This window comes from Lethenteron reissneri, chromosome 45 (assembly GCF_015708825.2).
Source record: "Lethenteron reissneri isolate LAM-NWPU_2019-01 chromosome 45, ASM1570882v1, whole genome shotgun sequence".
Taxonomy (NCBI): Eukaryota; Metazoa; Chordata; class Hyperoartia; order Petromyzontiformes; family Petromyzontidae; genus Lethenteron; species Lethenteron reissneri.
The window spans coordinates 474951-495254 of record NC_083823.1 but is presented as its reverse complement, the minus strand read 5'-3'; the positions used below and the strand labels follow the sequence as shown (position 1 = coordinate 495254).

Sequence of the window (20304 nt, the reverse complement as noted above, 5' to 3'; positions counted from 1 at the left end):
GGATAGCCATCTGGAGCCCACGTCAGTCCATGCCAGTCAACGGGATTCCATGCCAGTCCACTGTAATCCATGCCAGTCCACCTGAATCCATGCCAGTCCATGTGAATCCATGCCAGTCCACGGGAATCCATGCCAGTCGGCCTGAACGAAATTTATCGGGACAACTCAAATTTATTAAGTAAAAGTGGTGTTTCCATGATTTTTCCCAGTTACTCGAGTTATCGCAAGAATTGGTCTCTCCAAGATGTACGTGGGATTGAGATTGTCCCAGAACAGCTTGTGAGTAAAAGTTCAAGGAAAGGCAAAAGTGAAGAGAGTTGACGGCCGGAGGCAACAGCGGCGCCCACGTGACCACTGCGGTTGAGGGATGGATTACGATGGTGATGAAGATAATGATAACAAGGTCAGGATCACATTATTAACAAAATAAAAATTTAACCGTTTATTGCTTAAATTAAATGTAAATAAAAGTGTAAGTGTAGATAAAAAATTGTCCACTGCCATTAAACATTTTCGATAAGCACGTCGAGTAATGTATTCCCACTCGGCCCAAATTCTAACGTCGGGAATTCAGGCAAGCCCGTGAAAGCCGAATCTGTCGAGAGAATTCGGGCGGAAGTCTGATTAGCCGGCGGATATGAGCTGACTAAAAACAAGGAAACAAGGCGGCAGGGGTGTAGCTCCACTCCTCTGGCTCGGGTCGCCACCTATTCCACAGTAGACCAAACCCAGACATATTTGTCAGTCAGCACAAGGGTCTGACAAACCCATGCGGAAATCTTCCGTAAGGTTCAACATGACAGATTTTTGAATGATGCAACTCTTGACACCTGAATATGGATGGCAATTTTTTGGACTGTCCCACATCAAACCTGGACAGCTGGCGACCCTCTCCTCGACACATTGATTTCAGGAGTACAATTTGCGGGGATGTTCCGGACGATTCTTTCCTCGCTTCAGAATTTTTCGACTCTAAAGCAATTAATTATCAATCACCAGACAAAAAAAACCCCCGACGAAATTGAACTCCCTGCATGACGGCTCAAAACGTCCATGCTCTGTACCAATCACAGGCCCACGTCACCAGGCACGTCAAGTCACTCGCATTTCCTGAAAGTGAACGTTGACTGAACGTCGCTGACGCGCGCTCGTAGGCGCCGCAGTCTGACGTGCGTGAGTGAGTGAGTGAGTGGCAGCCAGCGGCACGCTGTTTTTTTAGTTTAAACTAGCTTATATACCCGGCGTTGCCAGGGCCAAAAAAATATTTCAAAACTACTCTTAAAAATCGAAAAGCAGTGCATACCGACTGTGGTGGTACCTGCGATCACTACAGTAGTACATGCTGACTCTATAGCAGTATTTATCTACTCTATTGCACAAAATACTCACCTGATAGAGTGGCGTGGTGAGGCCTAATCCCGTGCAGAGCCTCCGGCCTCGCCTAGATTGTCCAGCCAGCCGAGGTGGCACCTTGACAGGCTGGGGCTGGGCTGCTACCGCCAGCTACAATCTCCCCGCCCGCTCTGCAGTAATATCTACGGCCAATAGTGGTAGTATCTAGCGACTGTATATATTAGTAACTGCACGCATCGGGGTGGGGGGGACATCACACAGTGAAGATTTAAGCTCAGCGTTTAGTGTATTTTTAAAGCATTTTTAACGTGAAAGAAAAGGTCCCCCTCACTCCCACCGGAGGTGTCCGACTTGGTATGGGCCGTCCCCCCCCCACCAAAGGCGTGTGAGTTGGTATGTTCGTGCACGCGTCATGGTTAAATAAAGAGATAGTGCAAAAAATCGTACTAAATCGCTAATTAAACTTATTAAAAGTTGACGGATATGAAAAAGGAATAGCACTTGCTCACGGCGGGGCTTACGGCGTGGTATCTGGCTATTTTTACTTATCGTAAGCCCCACCGTGCGAACACACACAAAGCCACAAACCGACAAACAGACAATTTTAGACTTTTACATATATAGATATCATAAATAAAACCCACACCGTTGGCAAGGTACACGTGAAAACAGGAATGCGCAGTGAACTGAGAGATTGATCACCTCGTCGGGGGTTGAGAGACCTGCGAGGGAAAGGTTGCCACTGCGGGAGGAGAGGGGGGGGGGGCGATCGTGCGTAGCGTTGTTTACGAGGGGAGGGAGGCAAGAAGGGCGGGGGGGGGGGGGGATGTTTACCACGGAGTAGAAGGAGGAGGCTTTCGGGACCAATATTATCTGACCTATAAATGTCATTTTTTGTCTGTCTGTGTGTGTGGCCGAAACTTGCGAAGGATTTGGCTCGCAAACCGTGGGGTTTACGTTTAAAAGAAGTAGCCCGCTACCACGCCATAAGCCCTTTGCTGAGCCAACGCTATTCCGATTTCGTGTCTGTCACCTTTAAAGTAGTTTAATTAGCAATCTAGTGCTGTTTTGGTTATTTATTTATTAACTTGCGCCTCGAAGTGCGCGCCAAAGCACGCGTCTGCGCATGCTCGCCCCTACCAAGTCACACAGCTCCCTTAAGACATTTAGTAACATTACTGTTCACTCATTGCTATTACTGCTATTTAGGATTAAATGATTGAAAGTTGGATTATTATTCACGTATTTATTACATTCACCGCTCAGTGCGCGCCAAAGCACACATATGCGCATGCTCCTACCAACTCACACGCGTTTGGATGGGGGGAGGGGGCAATTCTCATTCATGTCGACACAAGCTAACACACACACATTTGCAGCTCCCTTAAAATGTACTCTTTGGAGGCCACACATTTATTAACACCAACACACGGGGTAACTACCCCTTAACAGAATAACAACCTGTGGTGGTGACCACCAGGCTAACTACGCTAATCACACCGTAACTTGCTACAACGGACCGGGCCCCAGCTTGGGTCCCGGTCCACATGTTGGAGACTCTGTAGCACGTAGAACGTAGACGAAGGTTTCTTCAGGATGAACAACAGCAGCGCTCCCTCTGGGGGGCCCGGCTTCTATCCTCTGCGGTGTGGCCGGCTCCGCTCCTGGCTACGCCCACTTTCCAGAACCCTCTAGCAGGATCTTGACCCGGACCACGTGACCACATCTAGCCCCCACCTGGGGCCCTTTGTAGACTTAACCGGTCACATGTCCTCTCGAGGAACCGGAGTGCCATGGCCTTTAGTAACCCCGTTCCTATGGCCGGCACTTCCACACCCTATCCTGTAGGGCTGGCACTGCACGCCAAGCGTGGTGCCCTCCAGCGCTATCACTCAGTGCTCACCGAGCCCCTCTAGGGCCGGTACTGCACCCACATCCACGCGGTGTCCGCGATTTTGTTACACCGCACGCCGTGCCTCTCTCGGGTCGACATTACCCAGTGACATCCCGCAATGTCACTACACCATTTCTGTTATTTAATATTAAACGATAGGGATTAACCAATGTTTTATGATGGTTCATCTAAGTGACACGATTTTTCTCCCCGACTACTAAGCGCTACTTTACAATTGTTATATACAAAATGGCTATGATTGCGACCACGTATTTAATGCGAGGGAATCACTTATGCACACGTTTTCTCTTTAAAAATAGATACATTTCTAAATATCACTGTCCTGCTCACAAAAAATAACGTCGTAAATATAAAAATAATCATGTGTGTGTACGTCGATGTGTGCGTGTGAGTCCACATGTGTGTGTGTGGCTCCGTGTGTGTGTGCGTCAATGTGTGAATGTCAAAGTCGCTGTGTTTCTGCGTGTATAGCTACATTTCTAAATATCACTGTCCTGCTCACAAAAACAACTGTGCGGGGAATAATATCCTTTTTCTGTACTCTTGAGACATAAGCAGCCACCTACTTACTGCACAGGGCCAAACAAATATACTGAATGCTATTACGTCTTCATTCTAACATATTTACACTTTCCCCCTCAGTACGGGGGTTGAGCAGTGACGTTATGTCAATTAGCCTTAATTGGTGAGCATCTCCTCATAGTTACAGGTAGGATAAGTTTACCTTTTATTCGTTGACTTTCATTTATTTAACGATTTTTCTCGCTCTAAGTGTTTGCACAAAAATGGCGGAACACCATTGCCATCGCTCTTAATTACTTATTACACACGCCTGCATTTCCCCTCTTCCTTGCTTTTGCTAAAGTCACACATATAAAAAACTATTATTTAAAAACTATCTTAGTAAATATAAAAGTAATAATGTGTGTGTGTACACGTCCATGTCTGCGTGTGAGTCCATATATGTGTGTGCGTCGTGTGTGTGTGTGTTGATATGTGTGTGCGTAATGTGTGTATGTGACAGTCTCTGTGTTTGTATGTGTAAGTCCATATGTGTGTGTGTGAGTCCATGTGTGTGTGTGTAAGTCCATGTATGTGTGTAAGTGCATGTGTGTGTGTAACTCCTTGTGTCTGTGTGTGTAAGTCGCTGTATGGGTGTACAAGTCCATGTGTGTGTGCATTAGTGGATGTGTGTGTATAAGTCGATATGTGTGTACGTCGATATGTGTGTGTATAAGTCGATGTGTGTGCGTAAGTCGATGTGTGTGTGTTAGTCGATGTGTCAGTGAGTAGATGTATGTGTGTGTCAGTCAATGTGTGTGTGTACGTTCATTTGTGTGTGTCTGAGTCGATGGGTGGGAGTCGATGTGTGTGTGTACACTTCGGCATGCGGTCGGATATATCCCTCGCTGATCTAACACGAGAGGGCTCCCACGTGTGCTCATCAGCCAGCATATTCACTTTTGGCCCCTTGATGCAGCAGTTGAGCGAATTTACTTCGGTGAAAAATATGGATATATATATTTTTTTCTTCTGAAAACGACATTTTCCTTTAGTTGTTCATAATCCAAGTTCAGGGCACGAGAGATGGGTGGGTTTAGGAAGTCAGAATGATTGGTTCTTCGAGCAGAGGAGATAATGACATTCTTGAGCATCATCTTTATCGTCGTCACCATGACCATGACGGCTATTTAAGTAACACGAGAGCTCATTCTTCCTCTGCATACGACTGGTGTGGACGCTGAGCAACAGCTGTAATTTTGCACCGAGGAGGCGGTTGAGCCAGGTGGTTGCGTCAGGAGTAGCGGAGCGGTGTGTCGCGGCTGCGATAATGATGATGATGCATCCTCCTTCGTGTTAGTGAATGGGCCATTGAGTTAATGTTGTATACGCTGCATGGTTCTGTTCTGGATGGTGACAGCACTCGCCGCACACAGCCTGAGAGTTTTTAATCCCCCGTGTGTGCATCGTCACCCAGTTGCCGTGTCTGCCACTGTGGTTCGTGCGGAGCTCGTTGATCGTTTGGCAAGGGAAAATTGGGTCCAAAACAGCAAAATCAGCAAATAATAATTATAATAATACGTCCAGACAAACCAGAATAACAACGGCACCAACACACCAATGTTTTTTATTTGACCAGATAAAGCCCACAGAGCTGCGGGGTAGCTCTCTCTCAGAAGCGACCTGGCTATCACATCACGAGAGCCCCACGAAGTGGCTTATCACGTGGGAATGTATTACAGCAGCCAAATACTCTCAACGCGTGGTGACCTTGATTCTAAACGTGGAGTGGGGGGGGGGGCATCACAAAAAGGCGACGCGTGAATTCAGTTTCCGCGGTCGTGACCACTGGCGATCGTCTCTATTGCCGCGGGGAAATCATTTGTATTTTATTCACGTTGCAACTGTTGGTGCGTTTGGGACACTTCTGGAAAATGTATCGCCACTCGCGTGCCCCTGGCGTGCTCGGCCCGTGCCCCGGCCTGAGAGGCCTCCCCCTGCATCGTTGTTGTCATCGTTGTTGTCGTTGTTGTCGTCGTTGTTGTCGTGGTCGTCGTTTATGTCGTCGTCGTCGTTGTCGTCATCGTAGTTGTTGTCGTCGTTGTCGTCCTCGTCGTCGCCGCATGAGCGTGCTTGTGACCACGGCTGTCTGGCTTGTTTGTGTCACTGCAATTTGTGCTCGCCTTTTGCTCGCTTCTTGTAAACACGCGGTCAACAAACATTCCATCAGCCCTGTCCCCCCTTTGGTCACGCTGTGAATACAAAAAATATATTTTATTTTCTTGCTATTTTTGGGTTTGTTTCCCCCCTTCCCCCCGACCGCAATATTCCGATTGCGCTGGGAGCACGGCGCTCGTGAGATGGAGAATCCACTCAGAAATCTCGCAGAGCGCAGCCATTGCGCCCGGGAAAGGCTGCAGAATTCCCAGACAATTCCCAGGTATTTCCCAAAGAATTCGATACGTGATCTTGGAACAAAATTCACCTTTCCAGGGCCATTTCAGTGGGGATATCTTACTCCTTTAATGCCGCCGCCGCGGCGTAACGGTCAGCACAACGGATTTTCAAGGCAGAGGTCGCGGATTGGATCTCCAGGCGCGGCAGCTGAAACGATGGGAGCAGGCTCCCTAAATCCCCTCCCGCCTCTGTCCACCCAGGCAGCATCAATGGGTACGGTTGGTCGACAGGGTCGCGTGTGGTGGGGTAAAGTGTGGGGAACTGCCTCCTCTTCCAAGACGTCTGGCCAGCGTTGAATCGTCGGCCAAAAATACCCTCCAGAGAGAAACTCGAAAGCTCCCACGAGTGGAACCCTTTCCGCCAGCAGTGGCGTGAGCAAGATTTGCAGGACTGCGCCTCTATCTGAAGTGAAACCATTGATTTGCTGCTGCTGCTGCTGCGTTGGCAGTGGTGCTCAAGCAGAAATAGCGAGACAACTCAACATGTTCGTCAGTCACATCTGGCGTAAACATTACCAAGCTGCGGTGTCTACAAACATTCTTTGGCACGTGTCGTGACGGGTACAGCAAGATCCAACCGTGTCCATCGAGTGCTCGCCGAGCTGCATTGGTTTCTGGTTGCCGAACGAATACATGTTATAAGATCGCATTCGATGCACACAAAGTGCTTGCCAACAATGAACCACAATACCTTGCTGATCTCGTCAAGGAGCAAACATCATCACGTGAACTCCGGTCATGCACAGTGTAGTTGACAAGTGTGTTGGGTTTCTTTACCTGATAATAAATTGTCACATTGCAGTCAAACCGGTATTGTTAATTTTCAGAGTGGGAATGTAGACCAGTGCTGAGCAGCCATTGGTGGCCGGAGTGAGGCGCTTTTACTCGGCTGCATCGAGACTTCCGTTGAATCACGAGGGCCAAGGCCTCACCAGCGGTGCCAGCACAGTTCACTCTCTCTCTCTGATCCCTGAACTGCTTGCTTGGCAAGCTCAGCATTACAATGTAATTGTTTTTTGAGGACATGTGATCTGAAGGATGCTGGAAAGTGAAAAGTAATAAGTAATTGGCAGAGAATATCGGCCGCAGGTTTCATTGATTCTCGTTTTTGTTAATGTACCATTTGCAGAACAGCAGCAAAGAAACCTTTGGCGTGGTGCCACCGCACCGAAGCGGCGATGATTCCAAAAGGTAAAGCGAGCACGCGACGCAAAGTAAAAACCTGATGCTCGTGAAATTTTTAAAGCAGATCATTACGAGTGGATTCATCATATATAAGATTCATTCCCATCGCCGTTCGCTCCGTGTTAAACCCGGCAGGTTTAGCACGCTTCCAAACATTTTCACAAGCGATGTTTTTCGGTCTCATCGGCGAGAGGAGCTCACTCAAGGCGTGCGAACTCGTAAAAAACTGAGCCGGCTCAAATAAACAGCACTTCCGCTAAGTTACAGTCTCATCAAGGAGCATGCTTGCGTTAACCTTCACGGTGAAGCATGGGTGAGTTCGATAGGTACGGTGGGCATCTGCTCCCTTCGTCGAGAGTGAACATGGGTCCGTTGGTTCAGCCACGTGGCCTTCTTGCTTTCACCGTTGCCAGCGTGAGCACCCTGAGCTGAGAACTCACTGCCGGATGAATCCACGCCGCCGCGTCAATGGTGCGGTCTGTTTGCAAAAACTTAGCCGCGCCGGTCAGCGCGGGGCAGTAAAAAGCGGGATTCCAAAACCCCGGGTCGTATATATCTCGCACAGAGATGTTTACTGTAAAAAAAGGACCAAAACTTTCAAGCCGCCAGCAACAAATATCGCTTTTCAAAGTTGGAACGAATAAGGAGTGTCACACATTTCTTGAATTGGGCCATGGTTATTACAGTCTTAATATAAAAGTTTGGGAATAGAGACGATGACGATGCTAATGATGGGAGAGGGGATTCCCAAGTGGAGCAGTGCGAGGGAAGAAGCAGAAAGAGAAGCATTGGGAAATGCAGATTGGTGGTGAGTGGGTGGGTGAGTAGCAGGGACGTGTGGCCAGGGGAGGCAGGGGAGGCAGGGCCTCACCTGCCATACTCCAATGAAAATAGCTGTTACTTAAAGTAGAAAAAAAGAATAATCAAATAAAATAAATATTAAGATTTTTCCACTGATCTGAGCTAAAAATGTGATTCTGTACGATTCCAATAATTTTTATAGTCAAAATCGCCAAATTTGCGGAGCTCCGCTGCAAAGACAGGAAAAGACGCGAGGTGAGGCAGCGACGAGCTCTGCCTCCCTTCTGATTGCCCAACCCCTCAGTAACTGGATTGAGCGCGGGCAATAAGCGCGTGCCTGTTACTATCTCAGTATGTCACCAATGTAATGTTTGTAGACCCCTTCATTTCATGTCCTCGCCTTCCATACTCCAGGTAACTTATTTCACGTGTGTATAAAGATATTTAGGCTCGCTGTTCTCGTCATGAAACTGCAATGAAAAAGCACCAGGGGAGGCAGCTATCACATCTGCCTCACTGAGGGGGACGCGTCTAACACGCCCCCCTCAGTGAGGCCACGCCCCCGTCAGTGTGTGAATCTGGCTTTAACACGAGCCAGTGCCTCCTCAGCCATTGACCTCACCGCACGTCATTGGTGAGTAGGTGGGTGAGTGGGTGGGTGGGTTAGTGGGTGAGTGAGTGGGTGAGTGAGTGGGTGAGTGAGTGGGTGAGTGGGTGGGTGGGTTAGTGGGTGAGTGAGTGGGTGAGTGAGTGGGTGAGTGAGTGGGTGAGTGGGTGGTGGGTGGGTGAGTGGGTGGGTGAGTGGAGGAGTGGGTGGGTGGGTGAGTGGGTGTGGAGTGGTAGCGTAGTTGCGCTACGAACCCGGCGACCCAAGTTCGATTCACGCTCACGGCCAACACCAGTGACAAATGATCATAATAGGTCCTGGACTTCCCCTAGTTCGACTCGGCCTCAATTGAGTGTGTAGTAAACATCGCCACTGAGGAGACAAAGGCGGCTGGGCGCGATTCTGGCCACGCACCCTCTCGTGTGCCATGCCGGCCTTCATAGGTGCTCACTAACAGGACTTGCCCCAACAGTCTGTTCAGGCTATAATAGGGGGTGTCTTTGTGAGTGAGTGCGTGGGTGTGTAAGTGGGTGGGTGAGTGGATAAGTGTGTGAGAGGGTGGGTGGGTGAGACAGTGGGTGGATGGATGAGTGTGTGAATAGGTGGGTGGGTAGTGAGTGTTTGTGCGGGTGTGTGAGTGGTTGGGTTGGTTGGTGAGTGTGTTATTGTGACCTGCAGTGTGTGGTGGTGGTTGTGATTAAGACGAACCAGTGAGCCTGCTCAGCATGTGGGTGGAGGAACCAACGAGTGAAATTCATGGGGACAGTAACCATGGCGCTAGCGGTAGAAGAGTCATGACGAGGTGACTGACTGCGGGTGAGCGAGTGACCAGGAATGGAACATTGTTCTTCGGGTCGTCGTGCGGGGCCGTGCTAACCACTGCACCACCCCTCGCTTGCTCGCTCCACCACCACCCTCTCACATTGCAATCTTCCAGCTGAAATTGAAGACTGTCCGACGACTCAAATCGCCCCAGGACGAAATCGTTGGCGGTGTTGAGTAGAGCAGCTGAGCGGAGTTCGCAGTGCAGACGCAAGCAGCGTGCACGCACGTACACGCACGTACATGCACGTACACGCACGTACACGCACGGACGCATACACAAATGTGCGCACGTGCACATGTACACATGCACACGCACGTACACTTACACACACGTACACGCACACACACGCACAAACGTACACACACATACACACGCACACACGCAAGCACGCAGGTGGGGCCGGTGGCTCCAGGGGGTTTCATTCCACGTCGGGGAACTGGGCTAGAACCACCACCGAGATCACGAATTACAGCTGCGAAATAAAGAAATGAATGCGAAATAAATAAATTAATGCCACGTTTGCGCAAGCCTCGCGATGAACGTTAACCCACGTGTGGGCGCACGGCCTCGCGGGATTTCAAAAGCGAAGGAAGCTTGACTCTGGTTAACACCTGGAAGGGAGACTGCTCACCGTTCCCAGGTGTGACAGGCTATCAGGCGTTAACGGTTGCCATCCACAATTACGAAGCTTACATTGGGGTAGATCGCCGAGTAGGTAACGTGTCAATTCTTGTTCACGACACACAGCCCTCCACCAACTGACAGAGCCGATCAAACCGACTCGTCACCGTCGCGGGAAAACGCGCCAATCGGTTTGGTTTACGAGAAAATCGGAGGTGGGGGAGAAATGTCGAGGAGCAACATTTGGACAACGCTTGCACGAGCGGCGCTCCACCGGAGACCGATGTCCAGCACCTTCGTCCGGTGTTCGCAAAAGCTCGGTTCTTGCGCGGAAGAGGCTTCCCGATCCGGCTCCTTACGTCGGTGCCACGACATCGTCAGGAACGTGTGAACCCGTTTAATGATTGGAGTTGATTGCTACAGGATCGGTAGCTGCTACGAAGTGGCCAGGAGATGGGCGAACTGCAGTGGGGTTCGAGTGTCGTCACCCACTCTCGCAACCTGCGTACCCCACATTTTATTTCTCAGAGTGGTGCAGTTACATTCCTCCTGAGATGGTGCATTTGAAAGTGGATTGTGGCCTGTTTGTCCAAACAAGAGCAAATCTTCCCACAATGCAACACTTTATCATTTTACTCTCTTTAATGTGCTTTGAAGAAGAAGGGTTATCGCCCAAAACGGTGCCTACTATATATTTTTCACTTTACAGCTGCAGTGTTCTTGACAACGTTATTTGTATGGAGTTATCACTACAAGGCTGGCTATAAGGATCACTCGCGCACGATCGGCTGCGCACATTAGACACAGCGCTGAGCACGAACCGTGAACGCGATTTTATCGCTATGCAGCTCGGAGAAACGGAATCAGGAATTAACGTTTTTTTTACATCTCTTAAAATAATTACCGTCAAAATGCTGGTTAAGATACTAATGAGGCACCATAGGAAGATCCACCACGTGGAGTCTCGAGTCACAGCTGTTAACCCTTTCCCGTCCCGAGATGTCTGCAAGTTGCAGGGTGCGTTGTCCTGTTCACCGCTGAATCTCGGAACGTACAAGCGGCGCGGCGTTGATTTTATTTCGAGAGTCACAGCGCCATTGTTTTTAAAGACATTGTAACTCACCACAGAGAACTGTAGTGCCACGACCGTGCTCTCCGATAGCTGGTGCCAAACTGAGCCACACGCCCTCCCGCATAACCTTCTACCTTACAACTCTTTTCCGATGATGTACGTCGGCAGAATGGAACTGATGACGTACGTCATTGGAATGGAGTTGATGATGTACGTCATCGATATGGGAAAGGGATTAACTGGCCCGGTGCACCTGGCTTCGATAAGAATGCTTTCTCCGCTCCCGGTGAAGATTCCAACAACAGCACTATTATTTTTTCCTTGCTTCCATGATGGCAGCAGCGATGCGTTCAGGAGCTCGGTGCCAATGTCGAGATCTGCTGCTACTCGCCACGACGAGAGGGCTTCAGGAGAGTTCTTGTCGTTAAAAAAAAAACTAAACTCAACAATTTTTATTTTACCAGGTAAGGCCTACTGGGCTATATAGCTCATTTTTCCGAAGCAATCTGGCTATCACAAATGATAGCTCAACGAAGTTGCTTATCATGTGGAAATTGATATCAGCCAATTGCTTTGAATGCATGTTTCTAAATGTGGAGAGAAAACCGGAGGACCCGGAGAAAAATCCACGCAAACTCCAAATATACAGCAGGCGTTAGGGTGGGGATCGAACCCATGACCTCCTGTATACCAGGCGAGGCAGTTAACATTTCACCACCACTGGGCCTCCTCTTTTGACGAAGCGCAGACTACACCGGTCTACCAGAGTCAAACAAACCACTGTAGTCTGCTCCTTCAACAACAGCACTGATGATATGAATTCACAGCAACAACAATAATAATGCCCTTTGGCTCTCCGACACGTTATCCGGCCGTACCGCACGTGGCATTCGGCACGATGTCCGACGCTTCGCTCCACGTGGCGGGAGTTTCTATTCAGTTCCCCAAGAAGTTCCCCGGCACGAGGGGGGATGAAACGTCGGACATCGTGTGGAAACGACGCGCGGCATAACCCGAAAAAAAACGCACTGAAGAGCAGCGGCACAAGCGCGAACCCCTACGCAGCGATAACGAACGTCGTTTACGTGTCCAGCGAAGCCCCGTTGAGTCATGAGGCCCCCTTTCCAGGAGGGTCCTGCCTCGGGATGATTGACCAACCCAAACTGTGGACTGTACAGTAAACCGCTGTGGTCTGTGCTCCTTCAATGGAGGAGTAGGAAGAGCAAAACGACACAAACTCTCTCTCTGCTAAAGCCCTCTCGTCATGGCCAGCAGCAGCAGACCCCTGTGTTGGTATCGAGCTCCTGAACGCACCGCTGCTGCCATCATGCGCCAGAGTAGAAGGGAAGTGACCAATTCCATCAATTCGATGAATGGTTTCGTGGGAGGAAACCGGAGCACCCGGGGAAAACTCTCTGTAGCGTATCAGCGGATAACGCTCAAAGGTCCACGCGGATGAATTCACTAATTCAATGCTGCATTTGCCACCTGCTGGTTATCTTGCCGTCCAAACCCTCAAGTGCCTGGCATTGCCAGGCAGTCTGTCGTCGAAATTAACACGTCCCTTCGGAGTGGGCAGGTAAGAAACTTGGTTGGACAGCGCATTCGTGCACGACAGAAAGCTCGCGGTCACGTGACGCACTTCAACCAATCCGGGAGCGTACATGTTTGGGAGGGGCTATGCACGACAGACAAATAATGGTGGGCAGTGTGGAACTGTTGTTCCTACCTGTAAAACCCAGCGTCATTCCTGCAGGGCTTGGGCGATCCCATGAGATCAGGTGCATTCAGGGTGATTGCATCGTGGTCTGTTGGAGACTGATGTTTGTGGTCACGGAGGTTAATAAAGGGGAGAGGAGGATGGGAGGGAGGGGTGGAAAATGTACCACCTCAAATGAAAAAGCAATAAAATATTGTAACACAACAACCCTTTAGACAATGGTCTAAGGGCAACAGAAGAGATTATTGCAATGAATTGGAGGATTGATGCTCATTGTGTAGATTACAGCTGGGCAAAACGTTCAAAGCAAGCTAGTCTCTTACTCCTGACATCTTCTGTTCGTTTCCGAATGCAAATGTAGTCAGTTCCAGGGAGACTGACGACGGAGTCGAGGCACACTCTTTTATTAAACTCAAGGACAGTACAATACTTGAAGGGGTAACGGCCCATTCACCTGTACTAGATGGGAAAACACCCCGAGCACTAATTCCCCTGTCCTGTTCCCAGTCCTCCTCTAATAGTGATATGGGAGGCTGTCTGATCCAGCCCTGGTAAAGCACGGATCCCGGCACCCAGCTAAGCCGGCCTTGCTCTTACAAGAGCAGAGGTCCGGAAGCTCTTGGGGCCGCACCGATGGCTTGCCCAGCTCGGCCCTGACAAGGGCAGCGAGACAGGGGAGTCCCAGGGCCTATTCTGCCGGTCTTCAGACTTCACTGGTAAGCTTCTTCCACACTGGCCCCGAGCTCTCTGGCTCCCCGCCTTTTATAGGGATTCCCTCCGAGGGGCGGGGTTATGGGGGATCACAGAGCCCCCATGGCCTCCCAGTGGTTAACGGATGCGGACGTGGATGTAGACACCCGTGTGTGGGTGCAGACACCCTGTGTTTTATGTCCGCCCTTCTCTCCGTAATAACCCCTACACAAATAACAAGCCCTGTTCACTACTCGCAGAAGCATAAGATGCTGTGACTCGAACCGGCATAGGGGGGCTTTGGCTTCAGTAAATGAAAATATCAGCCATGGTCAATCCACTGCTGGATGAACGCCTCTGCAAGCCATCACCGCCTCTCGCGGCCTCGCAGTGCAACAACCTGTCTGGCGCCAGCGGTGCGTGGGCCGATCTAGTCACTCCATCTCCGCAGCGGCCGTACTCCGGAGCGCGTTTCCATCTTTGGCTGTCACTCCGTCGTTGGTCCTCAGTCGGTATGGCGTCTCTCACCTGCGTATGTTCTCTACTCCATGCGTTCCACTTCGAGCCTCTCAGTGTACGGTGGCGAGTGCCACGATGGCAAAATGTTAACTACCTCGCCTGGTGTGCAGGAGGCATGGGTTCGATCCCGACCCTGATGCCTGATTATATTTGGAGTTTGCATGTCTTTCTCTCCCCGTGGTTGTGTGGATTTTTCTCCGGGTCCTCCAGTTTTTTTCCCCCTCCACATTTAGAAACATGCGTTTAGAGTATTTGGCTGCTAGAAATTTAAACATGATAAAAAATTTTTATTAAAAAAGTTATTTTATTTTATATATATTTTATATCTACGTGACTTTACCGAAAGAACCAACGAGTATGGAACATTGCAGTCACGAAAACTTAAGATCTAAACTAAACCACCTCTACGGGGAGGGTTTCCACACTTCTGTTAGAGCCTTTAACAGACAACGGGATAAGAAGGCGCAACTAATCGAGTTGCTAACCTTCCTTCTGCTGCGGTCACTTCTTCCAACGCTAAACGCATCTTGTTTAAGGCAAGCCTGTCACTGATCTCAGAGAGAATAAGACTGCTCCGATTTGAACTGGATAATTTAGACAAGACTCTCTTACAGTCACACTTAATATTATCAGAAAAGATGTCCCCTTCCCATTGGGACTGTGTTGACAACATGACAGTCTCCTCTGCTGATTCACTGTCAACCAAATGTGAAGCCAACTTGATCGCTAAATTCAACCTCCTGTCAAAAAAGAAGCCAGACCCATACATTAAAAAGTTAGATGTTAACAAGATCGTTATCAATCAGAGTAGCATCCCAATTTCTGATAATCTAAAAGCGGTACTAGCTAAAGGACTGAATTTCGCAGTTACCCCTAAACATATCCCAGTGGATGATATAATCTCCCAGGTCGATGTAGCCCTCAAAGGCTTGGGACACATCCAAACAGACGTTGCTAGAGCTGAAATTGCCACTATCCTCAAAAATGCCAAGAAACCCATCAGCGACATCAGCAAAGATAAGCGCTCTGAACTCGCAAATTTGAAAAAGAGGGATGACATAGTCATCCTCTCGGCCGACAAGGGCAATGCCGCTGTCATCATGATAAAACCACATACAACAACAAAATACAGGACCTACTCAATGAGGGCAGCTACTCCAAAATCAATAAAGATTCTACTAAGAGCTTAACTACAAAAACCAACAATATCATTACCAGTTGGATTTCTTTAATCGAACCAGTCAAACGGCTCTCCCGAAATCCTTCGGCTGCTAGACCACCCAGATGTTATGGTCTTCCCAAGATCCATAAAGATGGCACTCCGCTTCGGCCCATCGTGTCCACTATCAACTCACCCACCTACAAACTGGCCCCTTTTCTGTCGCTGGCAACACTGCTTCAGCAGTACTTAACCCAGCTCACTTGGTCTCTCTAATCAAGGACATTTCACTGTCCCCTGATGATTTCCTCGTCAGCTTTGATGTGGTCTCTCTATTCACCATGGTCCCAGTACCTGACACCATAGCAATAATTGAAGACCTAGTCCAACATGGACTGAATCCTGGTGTCCCTGCGTTGGTTAGACATTGCCTTACCAACACGTACTTCACCTGGAATGGTACCTTCTACAAACAAAACGAGGGCAGCACCCCTATGGGTTCCCCCTTGTCACCAGTGATAGCCAATGTTTTCATGGAGTCATTTGAAACAGACGCCATCCAGACATCCACCCTACGTCCTGCCCTGTGGAAGAGATATGTGGATGACACTTTCGTCATTTGGCCACAGGGCTTGCCAGCATTGAACCAATTTCACGACCACATTAACTCCATACACCCATCGATCAAATTCACCATGGAATTGGAGAAAGATGGTAAGCTACCATTCCTGGATGTTTTGTTTGAGAAGAAATCTGATGGCTCTTTGGGATACTCTGTCTACAGGAAAGCCACCCACACAGATTTTTACCTGAAACCTGATTCCCACCACCATTCGGCACAGAAGAATTCCCTCATCAAAACATTATACCATAGGGCCCACTGCATTTCTGACCAACACCACCTGGCCAGTGAATTGGAACACGTGCACCAGGCATTAAGGATGAATGGATATTCTGACCATATTATCCGCAAAGCTGTTTCTCCAACTATGGAGAAACAACCCCCTGAGACTCCGCTCAAAACCATCACGTTACCATACATAGTTGGCGTTACCAAAAAGATTTCCAAAATCTTAAACAAGCACAAGATCCAGGTTCGATTCAGTACAGTACACAAAATCCGTGATCTAATCCCATCCGTAAAGGATGTCATTCCTGACATGCAATACCCTGGAGTTTACAAACTTAGTTGCATTTGTGGTGATTGTTACATTGGAGAAACGAAACGAGATTATCGGACCGCATTCGCGAGCACAAGGTGGATTTGAAACACGGTAGAACTGGCTCTTCCGCGGTGGCTGATCACTGCTACAACGCTGTGGCCTCTCATGATATTGTCTTTCCGAGACCAAGGTACTCTGCAAACCATCAGGCTACTATCAAAGGTTTGTTAATGAAGCCATCCAGATATACAAACATAGACATAACTTCAACCTAGAGGATGGATTCAAATTGAGCAATCACTGGAAGGATGTTATTAACCAGGTAAAATCTTAATTGATCTTATAGCTTGCTTACACACTCGCACTTCCAGTTTCTGCAGCGTGCTACCCCCCCTCCCAGGCCCGCTCATTGCCCAGCTCAGGTACTGGGTCGTACCAGCGCGTGTTAGTCGCACAGTCCACTCGTTGGAGATGTTGTACCTTCACTCCTCTCCCACCATCATCCCGCACCCCCCGCCCGCCCCCCGCTTCTCCTCTCTGGCTCCTCCCCCCCCCCCCCCCCCCCCACTTGCCGTATATCATATCTTGTTATGAACGGCTCTTGTCCACTACAGTAATTGTATTTCTGGTTTTCCCACCTTGTGTCGCTTCCGAAACGTCGCGATTTAAGTAATTTTTTGTTTATTCTTAATGTATCATTTAAATTCTTTTTTTATAAAAAAAGTTTATTTTATTTTATACCTACGTGACTTTACCGAAAGAAGCAAAGAGTATGATAAGCCACTTCATTGAGCTATCATTTGTGATACAGGTCGCTTCTGAAAAACAGCTATGGAGCTCAGTGGGCCTTTCCTGGTAAAACAAAACAAAAAAATAGTTTCATGTAATTTCAGGCACGCACCTCTCCACACGTCTTTGCACACTCTACTCTTTTTTGTTCCACGTTCTTCGACAGTTACCATATTTCTCATGCGTGCATGCACACGAGAATGTGCATTCGCAGAATGTCAGCATTTACACTCAAACTACTCCTTGTATCCGCGAGGATGAATCTTGCTCCCGGGACGCTACTCTTACTGCGCGTCCCCGTCAGTTCTGCGTCATCTGTGCATTGTCTCTGGTTTCCAATCAGTTCCTGACCGAGCGATTCTCTTTTGTTATGGCTCAAACGCCGCCGTGTTGTGGCACCTCAAATGTACCGAGTGAGAGGTGTGGAATAAATAATAAAGTAACACAGTCAAAAGGCACAGGGATTTCCCTACTCCTGTGAGCATCGAGGCACTGGTGTTCACCTCTGAGCCGGTGGTGTAATCTCCACAGTCCTACTGCAGGGGCGAGTCGATCCATAGAACTAGCACTGGTTGATTCTTCCCCACAAAGTGGTACTTTTTTATCGACCCCGGAGGGATGTATGTACCGTATGCTGAACTGCTTTTGCACCATGCTAATCGGAGGTGCGGACGATGGGCCGAGTCAATGCCCCAGCCAGGAGTTGAACTCACAACCTTGCGACTGCGAGCCGTTCGCTCTACCGCTGAGCCACCCGAGCCGCGATTAGCGATGACGGATGACGATGAAAAGCGCAGACAATAGGAAGAGGTGTTGTGTGTAGTGTATGTTGAACTTCTTTCGCACCGTACGAAGCCAACCGTGCTAATCGGAGGTGCGGGGGAAGGACATCCAAAATAAACACAACACGCAGTTCTAAAGAAATGAGCTTTAAATCTCGATGATTTAAAAGTGGACAGCTCCAGTGGCTAGGGGGCACGGCCAATCGGAGGAGCGCGTGGCCGGCACGGCGCACGGAGATCCTTCGGGCCCGTGTGGTTTGTCGTCCCGCGCGGAGCCGCCCGACGGAGGCAGTGGCACGGCTCTGATGCGCAAATGGGACGGTCGCGTGCGTCTCTCGCCACGAGTCGCCGCCACGCGTTCTCCTCGATGAAATACAAATTACAAACCGACGTCCTTCACACCATGCGGCAGCGGCGGCGGCAGCAGCCGGCGGTTGTTCCACGTATTTCATTCCTCCTGCGGCCCTCGCACAGTTTTGGTTTTGTGCGTGGCGTCTATTTAACTTCCAGAGTTCCCGTTAATTTTAAATTCTGTGTTTGACTCATTTTTTATGTGTTTGATATATTTTTGGAACTGGAAGTCTCTGCTTGCACGCCACGGTCGGGCTTTGCCCATTGCGATTCTCCTCTGCAGCGGTTCCATGGTTTGCCTTTCCATTCGGTGGTCGCAATTCAAGGATCTGTTATTTTATTTTGGTTCGTTTGTACGGGCTCGATTTGTCCAGTCTATCTAATTTGCAACTTCTGTCTCCTTGGTTGTGTCTTCTTCGCCCATTAGCCAAAAGGTATTTTAGAGGACGTTGTAAATAATATATTCCTACGCTGGATGTACCGTGAGCAGAATAATTGATTTCAATAAATGAATCGTTACATGTGTTTAGAAAAAAACCTCTATATGAAGTTCTTGTGCATAGTTAACGTCGTATGGAAATTAACTCAAGTCCCGTTTAGGATGTTCGTGGTTTGTGGCCCAATATGTCCCCTCAAGAACTGCGTGGCCTCAGGACGCAGGTGTTATGGGACGCAGGCCTTCTCTGCCTCCCCAGGCCGAGGCTTCGATTGAAGGGCGACCGAGCCGTTCCCCCTGTGGGCCCCCAGGCTGAACTTAAAACTAAAAAAATACATATTTATTTTACCAGGTAAGGCCCACAGGGAAATGTAGGTCTTTTTCAAAAGCGACCTGGCCACAAATGGACTGGTTAATAACGTGGACATTTATAGCAGCCGAATACTCCAAACGCATCTCTCTAAATGTGGGGGAAAACCGGAGGACTCAGACAAAAATCCACTCGACCACGGGGAGAGAGAAAGACGCAAACTCCAAATACACAGCAGCAGCAGGGTTGGGATAGAACCTACGACCTCCTGCATACCAGGTGAGGTAGTTAACATCTCACCACAGAGAGAGAGAGACACGCAGACTCCAAATATACAGCAGCAGCGTCGGGATAGAACCCACGACCTCCTGTATACCAGGCGAGGTAGTTAACATCTCACCACAGAGAGAGAGAAAGACACAAACTCCAAATATACAGCAGCAGGGTCGGGATAGAACCCACGACCTCCTGTATGCCAGGCGAGGTAGTTAACATCTCACCACAGAGAGAGACACGCAAACTCCAAATATACAGCAGCAGCAGGCGTCAGGGTCGGGATAGAACCCACGACCTCCTGTATACCAGATGAGGTAGTTAACATCTCCTAGCCACCGTGATGATGATGAGAGAGAGACACGCAAACTCCAAATACACAGCAGCAGCAGGGTTGGGATAGAACCTACGACCTCCTGCATACCAGGTGAGGTAGTTAACATCTCACCACAGAGAGAGAGAGACACGCAGACTCCAAATATACAGCAGCAGCGTCGGGATAGAACCCACGACCTCCTGTATACCAGGCGAGGTAGTTAACATCTCACCACAGAGAGAGAGAAAGACGCAAACTCCAAATATACAGCAGCAGGGTCGGGATAGAACCCACGACCTCCTGTATACCAGGCGAGGTAGTTAACATCTCACCACAGAGAGAGAGACACGCAAACTCCAAATATACAGCAGCAGCAGGCGTCAGAGTCAGGATAGAACCCACGACCTCCTGTATACCAGATGAGGTAGTTAACATCTCCTAGCCACCGTGATGATGATG

At 49.1% G+C, this 20304-nt stretch overlaps 1 protein-coding gene across 3 annotated transcripts in view; it reads left to right on the top strand.

Annotated features, from left to right (window-relative positions):
• The window catches only part of LOC133353868 (5-hydroxytryptamine receptor 2B-like), a 115454-nt gene that overhangs the window by 49988 nt on the left and 45162 nt on the right, over nt 1–20304 (top strand). For all 3 annotated transcript variants that reach the window (XM_061570347.1, XM_061570346.1, XM_061570345.1), the window contains exon 3: nt 7355–7416. The gene's annotated coding sequence lies outside the window, so the exon portion shown is untranslated. The remainder of the gene's footprint in view (nt 1–7354; nt 7417–20304) is intronic.